At 40.3% G+C, this 17,604-nt stretch overlaps 1 protein-coding gene across 1 annotated transcript in view; it reads left to right on the forward strand.

Annotated features, from left to right (window-relative positions):
- inpp4b (inositol polyphosphate-4-phosphatase type II B) overlaps window positions 1-17,604 on the forward strand; it is a 561,052-nt gene continuing 543,448 nt past the window's right edge. The window contains exon 1 of the mRNA XM_052042054.1: window positions 1-86. The gene's annotated coding sequence lies outside the window, so the exon portion shown is untranslated. The remainder of the gene's footprint in view (window positions 87-17,604) is intronic.

The raw sequence follows: 17,604 nt of genomic DNA on the forward strand, positions 1-17,604 counted from the left end.
GCAGGTGAGGGCGACGCGAAGGCCACCTGTCCCAACCACAGTGAGCTGCTGGAAGGTACTCGCTGCCTAGTAGGAGTCGGACCAAGGTTAGTTGAATTTCACTGTTCCAGCTTCCTGATTTGGCGATGTCTTATTATTTAAGGCAAGAATGGAAACCTCAGTTAGTTACTGGCGCCCTTCCCCCATTAAATTGTGTCAGCTTGACATGTAGCTAAATGTAAATGTGGCGGGATGGACTGACTATTTTTTTTAGTTTTGGAGCTTGCACTTCATAATGATAAAGTTCACTGAGAGTTCGAGGTGTTTGTGTCAGTCGTGAAACGTCTGTATTATGTTCTTAGTTTACCGATTTTTGAATAAATGTGGCTGTCATTGTAGTAGATGTGAAAGCATCACCAGAGGTTCTCAGGGAAGACAAGCAGACCCTTCAGACCGCCGAATCCTTCGCCATCAAGTACCCATTTACTCAAATCCTACATTGATCCTTCTTTAATCTCCCAATATTTCCATCAACGCCCACCCCTCTCCGGCTCTACCACTCATTTACAAACAAAGGGCAATTTTGCACTGGCCATCTAACCTACTATAATGATAAGATAAGATATCTTTATTAGTCACATGTACATTGAAACACACAGTGAAATGCATATTTTGCATAGAGTGTTCTGGGGATAGCCCGCAAGTGTCGCCACACTTCTGGCACCAACATAGCATGCCCACAACTTCCTAACCTTTGGAATGTGGGAGGAAACCGGAGCACCTGGAGGAAACCCATGCAGACGCAGGGACAATGTACAAACTCCTTATAGACAGCGGCCGCAATTGAACCCAGGTCACTGGCGCTGTAAAGCATTACACTAACCGCTACACTACTGTGCCTACATGTCTGGGCTAAGGGAGAAGGCTGGACCATTAGGGGTGGGCCGAGGGGAAACCAACGCAGTGACAGGGAGCAAAAACAAAGCTGCTGGAGGAACTCAGTGGGTCAGGCAGCATCTGTGGGGGGGGGGGGGAGGTGGTGGGGGGGGTGGGGAGGTGGGCGGTGGGGGAGGGGAATGGACAGCTGACGTTTTGATTAGTGTCACAAACCAGCAACAAAAGAAACACACTGAGCATGATTCAGTGTTAAAAACTATTTTATTAATCACTACTTATGATAATACGTAAAATAAAAGTTAAAAAAAAATGTTAGTATGTTAGAATTCAAGAATGTTAAACCTCGAACGTTAACCCCAAAACTAAACTCTTCGTGTGTGTGTGTGACAAAGTCCAAAACTCCCAGTTCCTGAATGGTTCTTAAAGTTCAGTTCCGCAAGCCATAAGGTGAAACATGAGCAAGGGCTTCTTCAACAACCACCGTTGTCTGAAGATAAGACGTAGACGTAGAGAAACATAGAGAGAGTACATACGAAATCCAAATGTTCCACGATGGAACCCAAACGACACTTCAGTGTTTACTCGGTAGTGACTTCCTCACCCCGAAAAGCATCCGAACCGTGGTCGTCCACACACAAATACCTGTTTCCTTCTACAGGTCAGCAACAAAGTGAACTCCACCGGATTACTTCCAACTTCCATACATGGATTTCAGTGGCAAGCACAGTTATTGTTTCTCATCCATCGATAGAGAAAACAAGCAGGCTGGTGTCTCTCTCCCTTCTCTCTCTCTCTCTCTCCTTCTTCTGCCTTCTTCAACAACGTCATTACGTCCTTTCTCTTCTATTGACGTAAGCACGCCCCACACACACATACACACACACTCTCTATCTTAAAGGGACTTTCACTGAGTCCATAACACCTCCCACCTAAAAAAAATTTTCCCAAGAAAATTTTAACCGCGCATACAGTTAGTAATGTTAATAATTATCAGGCTACACAACTACAGACTATCAGATTATTACAGATACATGTTTCCCATTTAACATCGGGAAAGACAATCAGCAATCACATTATCTTTGCCTTTAATGTGAGTTATCATGAGATCAAACTCTTGCAAAATTAAACTCCAGTTTAACAGCCTTCTGTTCTTGTTTTTGACTCGGCTCAGAAACACCAATGGGTTATGATCTGTATACACAGTCAATGGTTTCTGAGCGGTGCAAACATATACACTGAAATGTTGCAAGGCTAAAACAAGCAACAGTAATTCTTTCTCTATGGTGGAATAATTCTTTTGATGCTCATTAAATTTCTTTGAAAAGTAAACTACAGGATGGTCAATATCATCAAGGTCACCCTTCTGCAACAACACAGCTCCTGCAGCTTTCATCACTGGCATCTACTGCTAATGAAAATGGCTTTTCAAAGTCAGGTGTTCTGAGCACAGGATGGTAGCATAAAATGGCTTTCAGCTTCTTAAATGCTTCTTGACAAGAATCTGTCCAAACAAACTTTACTCCCTTCTTCAGAAGATTAGTTAGGGGAAGAGCAATATCAGCAAAATTTTTACAAAATTTTCGATAATATCCAACCATTCCCAAAAATCTTCTAACAGTCCTCATACCTGTGGGAATAGGGAACTCAGATATTGCTTGAACTTTTGCCTGAACAGGAGCTTGCTTGCCTTGACCTACAACATAACCAAGATACGTCACAGTGGCATGGCCAAATTCACTTTTAGCCAAGTTAACTGTAAGGTTAGCCTTGGAAAGTCTTTCAAACAACCTTTCTAACGCAGAGATGTGATCTTCCCAAGTATCACTCCCAGTCACTAAGTCGTCAATGTAGGCATCTGTATGTTTTAACCCATGAATCACTGAATTAATCATTCTTTGAAATGTTGCCGGAGCATTTTTCATTCCAAATGGCAAAACATTGTATTCATACAATCCAGAAGGGGTTACAAAGGCTGAAATCTCCCGTCCTCTATCTGTTAATGGAACACACCAGTACCCTTTTAATAGGTCAATCTTTGTAAGAAATTTTGCCTTTCCCACTCTGTCTATGCAATCATCCACCCTAGGAATAGGGTAAGCATCTGACTTTGTTACAGCATTCACTTTCCTGTAATCTGTGCAAAATCTAACAGTTCCATCAGGTTTAGGTACAATAACACAGGGCGAACTCCAATTTGAAGTAGAATGTCTAATAATATCATTTTCCAACATGTATTTTATTTCCTGATCAACAAGTTTACTTTTTTCCACATTCATTCGATATGGGTGTTGTTTGATTGGTTTTGCATCCCCAACATCAACATCATGGGTAATTATCGATGTTCTGTTTGGAACATCTGGGAACAGATTTTTAAATTTTAAAATTAATTCTCTCATCTGTTGTTTTTGTGAAACTTGTAAATGGTCCAACTTCGTTTCAAGGTTCTCCAGGATATTTTGGTTTTTTAGTTTCGATGGAACAATATTTGGTCTAAATTGGCCTTCCTCAACATCAACATCAGGCATTCTAGAAACAACCTTTACATCATCCACCAAGGCCACCACTGAATCCCTCTCATAATAAGGTTTTAGCATGTTTACATGACAGAGTTGTGTTTTCTTGCGTCTATCTGGTGTTTTGATTATATATGTTAGATCAGTCACTCGAGATTCAATAACATAGGGTCCAGAAAAACGAGCTTGCAAGGGATTATTTTGGCTAGGGAAAAATACCAACACCTTTTGCCCCACTGCGAATGTCCTAGGCCGAGCACGTCTATCAAAATATGTCTTCATTCTTATCTGGCTTGTTTTCAGATTCTCTCTCGCTAGCTGGCAGACTCTTTCCAACCGAGTTTTAAATTTTTGGACATAGTCCAACAGACTCAAGTGAACTTCCTCATTAACCCATTGCTCTCTTAACAACTCCAAAGGTCCTCTCACCCGATGTCCAAACACAAGCTCAAACGGACTAATCCGATTGACTCCTGGATCGATTCTCTAACGGCAAACAAAAGTAAATGGATACCTTCGTCCCAATCCTTTGTGTTTTCAAAGCAATAAGTCTTCAGCATATTTTTGAGAGTAGAATGAAATCTCTCCAGAGCTCCTTGAGATTCTGGGTGATATGCAGATGATACAATCTGCTTTGCTCCCAGCTCATAGACTATTGTTGAAAAATTTTTGACATAAAATTACTACCTTGATCAGATTGGATTTCTTTTGGCAAACCAAACAAGGTAAAAAATTTTTACAAGAGCCTTTGACACCGTCTTGGCCTTAATATTTCTAAGGGGTATTGCCTCTGGAAATCTAGAAGTGGCACACATGATGGTTAACAAATACTGATTTCCAGTCTTAGACTTTGGTAATGGGCCAACACAGTCCACAATCACCTTCGAAAAGGGTTCACCAAAAGCAGGAATTGGTTTTCAAAGGAGCCACAGGGGGTTTTTGATTTGGTTTACCTACCATCTGACATGTGTGGCAGGTTCGACAAAACATCACCACATCTTTTCTCAAACCAGGCCAATAGAATTGTTTCAAGATCTTCCCTACAGTTTTATTCACACCAAAATGACCACCCAAAGGCATACTATGGGCCAGGTTTAAAATCTCATCCCTATAAACTTTTGGAACAACAACCTGATGAATAACTTCCCATTCCTCAGTAACAAGAACATGAGGAGGTCTCCATTTCCTCATTAACACTCCATTTTGACATAGTATCCAGTTGGCACCTTTTCAATCTCCTCACATGAGAGTGCTTTTTCTTTCAATTCTGTCAACTCAGGGTCCTTTGTCTGTTCCACCATAAAATCCTTCCTTGACAAAGACAAATCTTTAAATTCAGGCTCACTATAAGGATGTTGATCCTCCAGTGAAGACAGAAAAGTCTCAGATAAGGCATCAAAATTTTCTTCCTGTTTAGGACTGTCACAAGGAACCACATCAGACTGCACCGGACTGTCTGTCTTGGCTAATTCTCTAGCTCTAGCTCGAGTCACCGCACATGATGGGTAAACATCTGGATCATTCTCAGACTCATCAATCCTTGGTTTGGTTGTTAACCGTACCACAGGATCACTTTCTCCATTTGCAAGGTCATTTCCCAATAACAAAGAAACTCCTTCCACTGGCAAACTAGGTCTTATCCCTATCTCGACTGGTCCTTCTACGAACTTTGACTTTAAATCACCCTGTGAAAAGGGACAGACATGGTCTCACCTGTAACGCCTCGTACTAGATTTACTTCACCAGTGTCACTTTCTTCACCAAAATTTAAAACACTGTCCAGCTAAGAGAGATTGACTAGCCCCAGTATCTCTAAGAATTTTTCACTGGCACCTGGGGTGACTCATCATTCAGTGAAACAAACCCTCTGATACATACGAACGGAATTCTTTTCTCACCTCCTCCAACTTTTCCGCTTTTCCCTCTTGCAAGGACTGGTCTTTAACAGCATCTCCTAAACCTTTTTGATTTTTAATTGCCTGAAAGCAAGCATTGGGCCCAGCTTCCTTCTTTTTCTTCAAAAGGGCACAATTAGATATCACGTGGCCAGGTTTCCTACAGTAATAACAAGTACGCTCAACAGGTTTCTCCAAGCCCTGGCTTCTTTTCATCTTTTCCTTTTTGATTACCTCCCAATTTAATCTCTGGTTTACCTGGATTGTCTTTGTAACTCTTTGAAAGGTTTTAGGTTGTCCCCATTTGGATTTATGGGTTAAAGCATAATCATCTGCCAACCTAGCAGTTTCTTGTAAAGTTTCCACTGCCTTTTCATTTAAATATGTTGTTTAATTCAGCTGGAACACATCTTTTAAAGTCTTCCACTAGTATCAATTCTGTCAATTTATCATAATCCCCATCTACATTTTTAGCCAGGCACCATCGTTCAAAACATATTCTCTTTCCATTGGCAAATTAAGTCTGATCTGCAGATTTCCTCAAGTCTCTGAATTTTTGTCTATAAGCCTCAGGGACCAATTCATAGGCCTTCAAAATAGCTTGTTTTACCTTGGTATAATCAGCTGCATCCTCAACAGACAAAGCAGAATAAGCTTTTGAGCTTTACCTTTAATCACACTCTGTACCATAAGAGCCCATCCTTTCCTTGGCCAGTTTGAACTCACAGCAACCTTTTCCAAAATGTTGGAAATGCTGATCAACCTGATCTTCTTCAAAAGGAGGGACTAATCGAACCTCCCTGCTGGCTGAAAAACCATCATCAGAATCAGATTCCGAACTCCTACGCTTCATTTGTAACTCATGCTGCCTCTTTTTCTCCTCGTTATCCAGCTCCATCTGCTTCATTGCTAGATCAGCCTCTATCTTCATCTGAGTTAGCTTTTGTTCGGCCTCTATCTTCATCTGGGTTTGCTCTCGTTCAGCCTCTATCTTTGCCAGCTGCACCTGTGCCTCAGAAATTGCTATTTCACTGCCAGGAAACTGTTTTAACACTTCCTTCTCAAACACCTTCTTTTCCACATAATGGCCAGCTATCAGTCTCTGAATATCTGCCTTTCTCATAGACTGCTTTACTTCTGTAAGGTTTAGCCTTGTAGCAATCTTTATCAAATCATCCTTTTTCGCCACCTCCAATCCCTTTTGGGTTGGTGACTCCAAAAATGCCTTAATATCCATTGCTGCTGGTTTCCACACACACAAGCCAATTAAAAAGAATTTATCAGACCTCCCTCAAAAATCTTTGGATGGAATCCCGAACAAATCTCGTCAATCTGGGGTACAATCCCAGACGACACTCGTTAACCTTGGGAACTATCCCGGACGAGCCCCCAATTTTGTCACAAACCAGCAACAAAAGAAACACACTGAGCATGATTCAGTGTTAAAAACTATTTTATTAATCACTACTTATGATAATACGTAAAATAAAAGTTAAAAAAAAATGTTAGTATGTTAGAATTCAAGAATGTTAAACCTCGAATGTTAACCCCAAAACTAAACTCTTCGTGTGTGTGTGTGACAAAGTCCAAAACTCCCAGTTCCTGAATGGTTCTTAAAGTTCAGTTCCGCAAGCCATAAGGTGAAACATGAGCAAGGGCTTCTTCAACAACCACCGTTGTCTGAAGATAAGACGTAGACGTAGAGAAACATAGAGAGAGTACATACGAAATCCAAATGTTCCACGATGGAACCCAAACGACACTTCAGTGTTTACTCGGTAGTGACTTCCTCACCCCGAAAAGCATCCGAACCGTGGTCGTCCACACACAAATACCTGTTTCCTTCTACAGGTCAGCAACAAAGTGAACTCCACCGGATTACTTCCAACTTCCATACATGGATTTCAGTGGCAAACACAGTTATTGTTTCTCATCCATCGATAGAGAAAACAAGCAGGCTGGTGTCTCTCTCCCTTCTCTCTCTCTCTCTCTCCTTCTTCTGCCTTCTTCAACAACGTCATTACGTCCTTTATCTTCTATTGACGTAAGCACGCCCCACACACACATACACACACACTCTCTATCTTAAAGGGACTTTCACTGAGTCCGTAACATTAGAGATTCTTCATCTGGACTGAAAGAGTACAAGGGAGATAGCCAGTGTAAGGAGGTGAGGGAAAGGGTGCAGGCAAGCACCCTTGTTAGGGAGAATGTGGAAACTACACACAGACAGTACTGTTGGTCAGGATTGTAAAAATTGTGTATAATTTATGTTTAATTTATATTTTTCTTGTGAATGCTGCTTATATGATGCTATGTGCCTGTGATACTGCTGCAAGTAAGTTTCTCATTGCACCTGTGCATACGTGTACTTGTTCATTTGACAATAAACTGGACTTTGACTTTGGATTGAACCCAGGTGCTAGAGCTGTGCCACTGTGAAGTCCTGATTGTGGCTGTCCAAATGAGAAGGTGGCACTAGCTGAGTTTTGCCCTATAGGACTTCTTTTATTAAGGATGGGGTCAGATTTCAAGATTTGTGATTGTATCTCAGGCTTTTTGCATATCTTCCACCAAAACTTTTGTGAAGCACTCTCACTGATAAGTGAGGTCATCGAAGCAACAATATTCCATTTGAGGACATTCGAAAGAAGGCTTTCACAATTAGTTTTCAAGGTCTAAACTAATTTTAAGGTACTTTCTTCCAATTTTGTAAACCCATCTGTTGTGAGAAATCCACATGGCTGTCACGTGACAGTAACGACAATGACCCCCGCTGACCGGAGAACAGCATTGCTCCTCTGATGGGAAGTGATACTACTGTCAATCAAGGTGCGGCTCCACCCACCCCTCAGGTGTGAGAGTACCTTTTGCCTCTGAACTTGCCTGACCAGTACCCTTTGTCTCTGAACCTGCCTGACCATTGGCTGTGGCAGGAACCTTTGTCTTTGACTCCCACACCATTGGCACGTTTAAATCACAACAGTGAGGCTCCACCCAGCATCCTAGCACCATAAAAAGGGCTGCAACCCCTAGCCCTTCCTCTTTGATGACCCCAGGAGTAGTGAGACAATGCTGCAGAGATCATTGGTAAGAGTGCATCACCACATGGTCAGGAAGTGTTTCACTCAGACTCAGGGAGCATTAAGGGCCAATGCTAGTGTGGGTCAGGCATTGAAGTGTTATATCCTGAAGTTGTATATTGTTATTGTGTGCTTGTTTGCATCAGTGTGTGTGTGTGTGTGTGTATTTTACCCCAGTTGCAATTCCCCTCTCATGTTCATGGTATCCTGCGTGTGAGTGACAGTATTGTCTGTTCCCATCCATCTTGTTCCGCGTTTGCCTTTGTGATTAAACTAGTTTCGGTCTACAAAGCTCGTGTCCAGAGTCCTTGATCCTTAAGACAGTAAAGAACAATTTCACACAACACCATCCTCTTCATGGAAAGGAGTGCTGAAAAATGTATTGTGAGTTTAAGTGTTCTGAAAGTGTGCAAAAAAACTTACCTCATTATCTTTGTTTACCTTTTCATACTTATGAACTTTGAAAATTATATCCCTGAAACCCTATAAGCAGCAGGCCAGGAGTACTGTTCAATAATGACAAACCTATTCCTGTACTCCAGTGTTAAACAGGGGCAGATCTGTTCCCTCCTGGCTTCCTATGGTGACGGCCCTGTACCACCTGTACCCCAGAGTTATGCCATGACACATCTGTGCCCATCAGTTCCGTACCCCTGGTTCTAAAGGGTGGCTTCAGGCCCAGAAGATTTGACTGTCTTGAAGTGGTTTCTGGTCCCTGGTTCAGATTGGTATCAGGTGGGCTTCAAGGACCTGAATGTTATTGGGTTGGCTCTGGGAACGGGGGAAAGGGGGGGCACTTAGTCAAGCATCATCTCCAGTCTTCAGCTACAGCATTCGTGGTGCTCTTGATCATATTGCTAATTACTCCTAGGCTGAAGAATGATACACTGTCTGCTCCTTGGAAGGAGCTGGGGCTGGCCTGGAGATTCCTGGCCATATCCCTGTCCTGCTGCAGGATTCCAACCCAAAACATTGATAATTCTTTTCCCCCCCACAGATGCTGCTTAACCTGCTGAGTTCCTCCAGAAGATTGTTGCTCTAGATTCCAGCATTTGCAGTCCCTTGTGTCCTCACATGCTCTCTGTTGGCTGTTTGGGAAATTGGTGTCCCCTTCCTCTCCCTAACCAAGGCACATGTGCATTCACAACATCAGGTGTGTGCAAGTGTGGATCTGATGGGCTATGGATGGATGATGTTTGGACTTCACAGATATGTGTGGCGCAAAAGAGCTCTTTCATGGCACAGTCGTTCTTGACATCGATAGCTTGTTAATTGACCTGTTATCAGGCAGGGATGCTGTTTACCCAAGGACCTCATTCTCTTTTAAGGATTACCCCAGGAAAATGAGGAAGTTTGATCACCCGTCCCACATCCCAAATACATGTGGTAGGTTAATTGGTCTCTAGAAATTGCCCTTCATATTGGTGGGTGGTAGAATCGATAGAGATGTAGAGAATTGGGATTGTTCTGTGAGCCAGGAGAGACTCAATGTGCTGAATAGCTTCCCTTTATGTTGTAAGGAAATATGGATAGGTGTCTTATCACCTGGAGTGTCCTAGAATTCCTCTCCAAGTCATTGTAGCTCTGGCAAGTGACAATAAATTACTGGAGATTCCAGGGCAAATGTGCTGAGTTTGCATATGTGCATTGGATTTCAATATATTGTTTAAGTTTCTATACAATATAGGAGTTGTTTGTTGAACTTTTCTTTAAGTAGCAGATCGCATCTCTTAAGTTTTGCACTTCAAATTTTGGATTACCATAGTTCAAAATGAAAAATATTATGCAGCCAAATATCTGAGAAGGAAGTATAAATTAGATTGGGTGTATTCAGTATAAATCTATACAGGAAGAGAAGTATAGGGGAAGACCATTTTATAAAACAGAATCTCCCAACACTTAAGTCATGAGGGGACGAAACTCTGCATTTGTATTCATCAAATTTCAATGCTAGGAAGTTACTGACAGTAACTAGTAGATCACATTGTCAGAAAAGTGCTTGCCTAAATTTTCTGTGGCATGTTTACTTGTGTCTACTCTACAAGTGCAGAACTTGATATCCTTCAATGTCTTTGAATGGGGATGCAAATGACAGGATGGTATTTAATAAATCTGGCTTTGGAGTGAAGCATCTTGGACCAGAATTTTTTTAATTTCTGCTCTTAATTTTACAACCTTCCTCACCTAGTTGAGTGGCATTTGTATTTAAATAATGGTGAATACTACCTTGACAATAATTTATGGGCCCTGAAATCATCCAATCATCAACATCAAGTGCACTTTGGGATGAGTATGTCTCCTCAGGGAAAAAAAAGTGCTGGTTGGATTTTGTTTTAATGCCATACTAGAATGTATTTAAGTTAGCAAAAGTATTATTTCAAAATCTGTGTTGTGTTATAAGATAGAAAGATACTCTAGTCAAGCTGCTACATGTAGTCATTATGTGTATACACTTCATTAGGAGAGGGCAGTGATAAACTATTAATATTCAAATTTTTTTGTTTTTTTTTTTGAGTGCCACCCTCAAAAGGCAGTGTAGCATTTGTAGGACTGGTATTTCTGTGCTCCAATGTGTAACTTAATTTATTATTTTACCACTGAGTTATTCACTTGAACTTGTGCAAGATTCCACTCGTTGCTCCTGATCTTTTCAAGGATCTGCACGGCTCAGGCTGGAACTGTCAGAAATGTACAGGCAGAAATTTTGTCCAAGACCGAGAATATTGGTAATGATGTGGCAAAGTCCATAGGCCATTCTCTTCCTCCTCCTCTGTCACTGCACTCCTCGTCTTCAATAAGTTAATGGCTGATCTTCCTGTTTCTGCTTTCTCTCCGTATTTCTTAATTCCTTTGGCATTAAGAAATATATCTACCTGCTTCTCGAATGTATGTAATAACATGGCCTCCTTTTCCTTCTGTGGGAGATAATTCCACAGGTTCACCATCCTCTTGGTGAAGAAATTTCTCCTGATCTTGATCGTAAATGGCATACGCCATATCCTGAGCCTGTGACCCACTCAAAGGGAGCATTATCCTTCCATCTCATCTCTTTAATCCTGTTAGAATATTATAGTTTTCCATGAGATCCCTCTCATTCTTCTAAATTCTAGTGAATGTAAGCCTAATCATTCAAATCTCTCCTGATATGTCAGTCCTACTATCCCAGGAATTAATCTACTGAAGCTTCATTGCATTCCCTCCATAGCAAGAACATACTTCCTCAGATTAAAAAAAAATCAGAGCTACACACAAAACTCCTTGTTTTACCAAGGCTCTTTACAGCTGCAGCAAGATATCCTTGCTCCTGTACTCAAATCCTCTCTCAATGAAGGCCATACCATTTACCTTCCTAGCTGCCCGCTGCACCTGAATGCCTACTTTCAGAGACTGGTTTACAATGATACCAAAGTCTTGTTGCAACTACCCCTTTCCTAATCTATCATAATTCATGCAATCTGATTTTCTGGTTTTAGAACCAAAGTGGATAGCATCACATTTATTTATGTTATGCTGCATCTACTGTACATTTGCTCACTTATTCAATTATCTAAATCACATTGGAGTCCTTTTGTAGACTCCCTGCAACTTTAAGCACGTCAGCTTTTGTGTCATCTGCCATCTTGAATGGGTTACATTTAGTTCCTTCATACAAATTATTGTTATATATATATATATATATATTGTGAATAGCTGGGACCTAAGCACTGATCCCTGCTGCACTCCATTAGTAACAGCATTCCATCTCAGAAAAGACCCATTTATTCCTTTGTGCTGATTCCTGCCTGTCAACCACTTCTCAATCTATCCCAGTATATTAACCCCTAATCCCATGTGCTTTAATTTTGCACTCCAAACTCTTGTGCAGGACATTATCAAAATCTTCTGAAAGTTAAATGCACTAGTTATCATCATCATCAAAAAAAAAACTTAAGCTTGACTTCCCTTTCATAGACTCATGCTGGCTTAATGCCTGATGCTTAATGTTATTGCTTTCCAAGTGTTTACTTATAGTGGACTCTAGCATTTTCCTCCCCGTTCCTGCTAGTTTATTCTCATACTTCATCTTTCTCAACTCAATCAATATCTTTGTCCTCCTTTGCTGAATTCTAAACTGCTCGCAATCCACAGCCTTGATGCTCTTTTTGGTAATTTCATATGCCCCCTCTTTGGATCTAATACTATCCCTATTTTCCTTTGTAAGCCAGTGGTTGAGCCATCTCTCCTGAATTATTTTTGCCCCAGACAGGGAAGAATAAATGTTGTAAATATATTCTTAATCATTATTCATTGACAATTCACTATTAACTTATTTAGTTCCCAAATCTACCATAGCTAGCTCATGCCTCAGACCTTCATAGTTGTCTTTGTTCAGATTCAGGGCTCTATCTTCTGATTCAGCTACTTCACTCTCCTTCGTAATGAAGAATTCAATCTTGTTAAGATTACTTATCCCAAAGGGAACACTCACAACAGAGGTCCAGAGCTGTATAGCGAAGGGCCATACTGCTTCTGTGTGGTAATTGCCACCTCCAGAATTGCTTTGACAGCTAGTTAAGTCACATTCTCAGTTTTAATGGCTGTTAAAACTGTCAAACAGATTTAATGTGAACACCAATGCCACGAGGAAAGCTCAAGCCTTGCTTGGAGCACTGGAGCCAGGAGAAAAGCTAAACTGCAAGTGGGAGGTCATGAGAAGCAGGTGTCAGTTGAAGGTAGCCCAAGATAGAAGCAAAGCAACATGTGAATCCAGCTCTACAAGTGCACGAACATCCTAATTATGTAGTTTGCCCTGGGTAAGGCTATGTGTGCCCATGGCACCAGGGACACTTTAGTAGCCATAGATTGATGTGATTAAGGCAGTTTATTTTCACTGAGAACTTTGTAAAAAATCCCTTCATTATGAACACTATGTGCATTATTAGCAACAGGTGGATAAAGAAGGCAAAATGGAAGTAGAACCTTGACATTGTTTACTTCAATTTTAATCTTGAGTTTGAAGATGGAGATGAGAGGATGGAATATTGCAGACGCCAAGGGATTATGCCTTACATCACACAACGGACAGTTGGATCTCATTAATACTGTCTGTTGCCTCATGTCAAGAAAGCCTTCATAAGTGCCCTATTTGGATTAGGCACAGTATAAACAAAAGACACCAAAGAGTCTGCAAACACCACTGCTGAAGTGCCTTGGCTGGAAGGGTTATGTTACAAGGTCCATAATGGGTACATAATAGTAGGTGCAAAGCAGCTGTGGCCAGTGAATACTTATATTAATGAAGGCACCTTTTTGTGTCCATAGGGATAAAGTGCTGTTATCAAGTATTCACGCTGCATCCATCATTAGAGATGCTCAATCAGCAGAGGATGCATCCTCCCTTAAAATGATGAGCGATGACGGGAGTCATGAGACCCCTTTAAAGTAATTGAAAATAAAAAAAAAACTGCAGATGCTAGAAATCTGAAATAATAACAAAAAATGCTGGAGAAACAGAGTTAACAATAGTCATGACCCTCCTCCAGAAGAAGGTAATTCTGATGAGGAGTACTGGCCTGACCTCTCAACTCATTTTCTCTCACCACAAATACTGCCAGACCTGCTTGCATTTCTGTATTTATCTCTGGTTGGTGCCAGCTGATAGTATTACAGGCACCAAGTTCTTAAGCTTAAAGGTCTTTCGCAGCAATGATTACATTTTCTCATTAATCAAACAAATATTGTGGTTGTGCAAGGATTCCTGGGGAACTGTTTCTCCTCTGATTAATGGACTCACTACAAAACTGCAGTTGGTTGTGGTGCTCCGTCTGAAGCACTAAAATAAACAATAATGCTCATGAACAATCCCTATGGACTCAAGAATGGATATCATTAATGCATCACCCTTGCTATGTTTTAAGTCTAACATTGTTTTCACGATAGGCTATCAGGTGATTGGGACAGCAGTGGGGTGGAAGCATTAATAGAAGTAAGAATAGTTACCAGCCAGCACCTGTGGGTGGTGCTGACGAGCCAGTTGAGGTCAGACATGATCTGTGCTCTTATCCTAAAGTTTTTTCATTATAATTTTATTCCTACTACCTATTGTCAGACCAACATTTTTACAATTATTTTGGAAATATATAGCACACTAAATTTATGGGATACATAAATTTCAATAATGAACAGTCTTGAGTGCCAGATCAGTTGGTGAAGACCTGTAATTTACAATAGTACCTGCTCATAATCTAAATGATATGAAGTTTTTTGTTTTAGTGAAGAAAAATCAGTGACCCAGATCACTTGCCATGAAACAGATAGGAGAAAAATTTTCCTGCTGTAACAAAATCACCATGCACACATTTTGTAACTGAGTATTGTGGCTGCATTGCTTTGGACACTGGATAAATGAGCAATGAGATTTCATTTAGTCCTGAAATCCTGGGTCTTGTGGGTTTTATTCATTTAATTTCTGAGTATGATTGCTAACATACATTCTTGGTTCATGCTGTTCTGGGGCAGGAAAGAACAGCCAAAGTTCTTTCTAACTGCAGTTAGAATGCGTCTGTACACAGTTAAATAAAGAAATGGGTGATTAACCTTCTGACAGGTAAACACAGTCACTTGAACAACATGTCAAAATGCTGCTTGCATCAATGGTACTATTTTAAAAAAAATTCTGGAATGTGGACATTGCTGGTATGGCCAGCATTAGTGTCCATCTATAATTGGCCTTGAGAATGTATTGATGAGTCATTGCCTTGAATGGCTGCATTTCCTCTGGTGATGGTTTGTATGCTGTCATTTATGGAGTTCCAGTGATGAAGGAACAGTCATATATATCTGACTCATTATGGACGTGTGAAACATACCTTTGTCCTTGGTGGTAAAGATACAGGTTTAGGTGGTGCTGTGGGAATGGTGTTGACAAATAGATGGTACACACTGCAGCCACAGTGTGCTGATGCTAGAGGGAATGAATGTCTTGTTTGGGGTGCCAGTTAACATTGTTTTTTCCTGGATCACGTGGAGCTTCTCAAAAGTTGCTAGAGCTGCACACATCCAAGCAACTGGAGAGTATATGTCACACTTCTGACTTGTGCCTTGCAGAAGGGGAAATGAGGAGGTGAATTACTGACCACAGGAGAACCAGTCTCAGACCTGACCTACATTTGTAGCCACAGTATTTATATGACTGTTCCAGTGATCTCCTAGGATGCTGAGGTGGGGAACGTGGTGATAGTAAGCCGATTGAATGGAGATGGTCTCTTGCTGGAGATGTCATTGTCCCAGTATTGTGTGCTGAATATTTCTTGTTACCTATGCCAAAATGTTGTTCAGGTTTTGCTGCATGCAGATGTGGACTATCTCATTTTCTGCCAAGTTGCATAAATCCTACGGCTTTTTTTGAATGATGTCACCAGATACTGTTGATTTATGGACAGTTTGTGCAGTCAGTCTATAAACATTAAACTCTACTCAACTGGACTTTAGAACTCTTGTTAATGAAACATATGATTTTTAAACATTTTGCACTATTTATGAGGCAATAGAAGTTAGAAACTTTGAAGAAAAATATTAAGAATTAATGTGAGATTATAAGGCTTGCATTTTAATTAAAACTGTGCAATTGTTAAATTAAGTGTTTTCTAGTGAAGCAGAATGCTGTACTGTCAATATATTAGTTTCCTGTGCTCTTATTTGTATTGTATCCTTGTTACCATGGTTACTGATGCTGTGGCGTACCTTTCATTGAACAAACCCCACGCTAGCTCTATTTGCAATTCTTCAATACACACGTTTTTTCTGAATATTATTTGGCTAATGACTATGCTATAAATTATCTAATATATTTATTGATTTTTGATGTCCTCTGCATCATCTTGACATGTGAGATGTCATATTGCACCTTTTTCCTCATCCCTCTCTCCTTTCTATGTATGCTTGTGAATTTACATGAACATGCCATTGTTTCTGATGCTTCTATTTTTCTGATGATCTGCTCTGTATTTTCATCAGGTTATCCCCTTCATTATGCAGTTCTCTTTTGAAAGATTCTGCCAAGAAAATCACAAATATCCTAAAGCTGCTTTCATTGATCTTCCTGGAATACCTTCTGAAATGAACAATTGCAGTATATTCATGTTTTTTCTGCAAAGGAATTGTTTTGTGTTTCATATTTATAACTGAAGAAGAGGGATATTAAAATCACTGTTACTGCTTGTGGAAAGATAACCTTGTCATTTTAAGGCTTTTATTCTTATTCTTTTTATTTTACTATTCTTCTGCTCTTTGAAACAATTTCTTATTCTTACATTGGTTTGTCTACAACATTGAGTCATGCAGCACAGAAACAGACCCTTCATCCCACTGTGTCCTGCTGGCCATCAGGTACCCATCTATACTAATCCCATTTGCCAGCACTTTGTCATGATCTCCTAATCTAATGCAACACTTCTCATAAATCCATCTGAGCAATACAAACATCATTTTTAGTAATGAGGAAATATTTCAAAACTGATTTTGGGTAGGCTGGTACCAGAGCGGATCCCTGCTTGAAAAGAGAAAAGAAAGTATATTTTGAGCAACCTATTTAAACTACATTAAAATAAAGCTTTTGGATATTTGCAGGAAACTGCTTTAACTAAAAATGTTTTTTTGTGTGTATTTAATTTAAAATGTGAATTGAAGGCAACTGTTGAGAATCAATTAGTTTTATTTCTGTGCCAATACGTTGAAAATTCAGTACGTAATTTTTTTAAAATGTTGGTGCTTGATTAAACTAACTTTTCAACCATTAGTCGATTGTTGTGACTTGAGCCACGTGGAAACTGGGGCTGTAGATGTAAAGGTCTTTATTCAGCAAAAGCAGACATTCCAGTGGAGATCTGGTGGAAGACTCTCTCCTGGGGGAATCTCTCAATAGAATTTAACTGAACTCAAAGTTCAATGAAATTTTATACTCCTTAAACATAAAGATAACAAAACAGGTGGTTAAATACATCTTCAATAGTTGCAATTAATGGTTACATATTTACAATGGGAGCACATCTCAACTGACAAAATCACCGCAGCATATTCAAGCACCTTTGGGAATGCAGACACCCCAAGACAACCTACTTTTTGAGAGATGGCGCTCTGTAGACAATGGCGTTCATTCAAGTAGCTGTATTGTCCCAGATTGAATACTGGTTCTCGTTTGTGTAACTGGCTGAAGAATGTCACATGCCTTACAATCTCTAAGATATCAATTGTCTGTTT

Source organism: Pristis pectinata, chromosome 2, assembly GCF_009764475.1.
Source record: "Pristis pectinata isolate sPriPec2 chromosome 2, sPriPec2.1.pri, whole genome shotgun sequence".
NCBI classification, from domain to species: Eukaryota; Metazoa; Chordata; class Chondrichthyes; order Rhinopristiformes; family Pristidae; genus Pristis; species Pristis pectinata.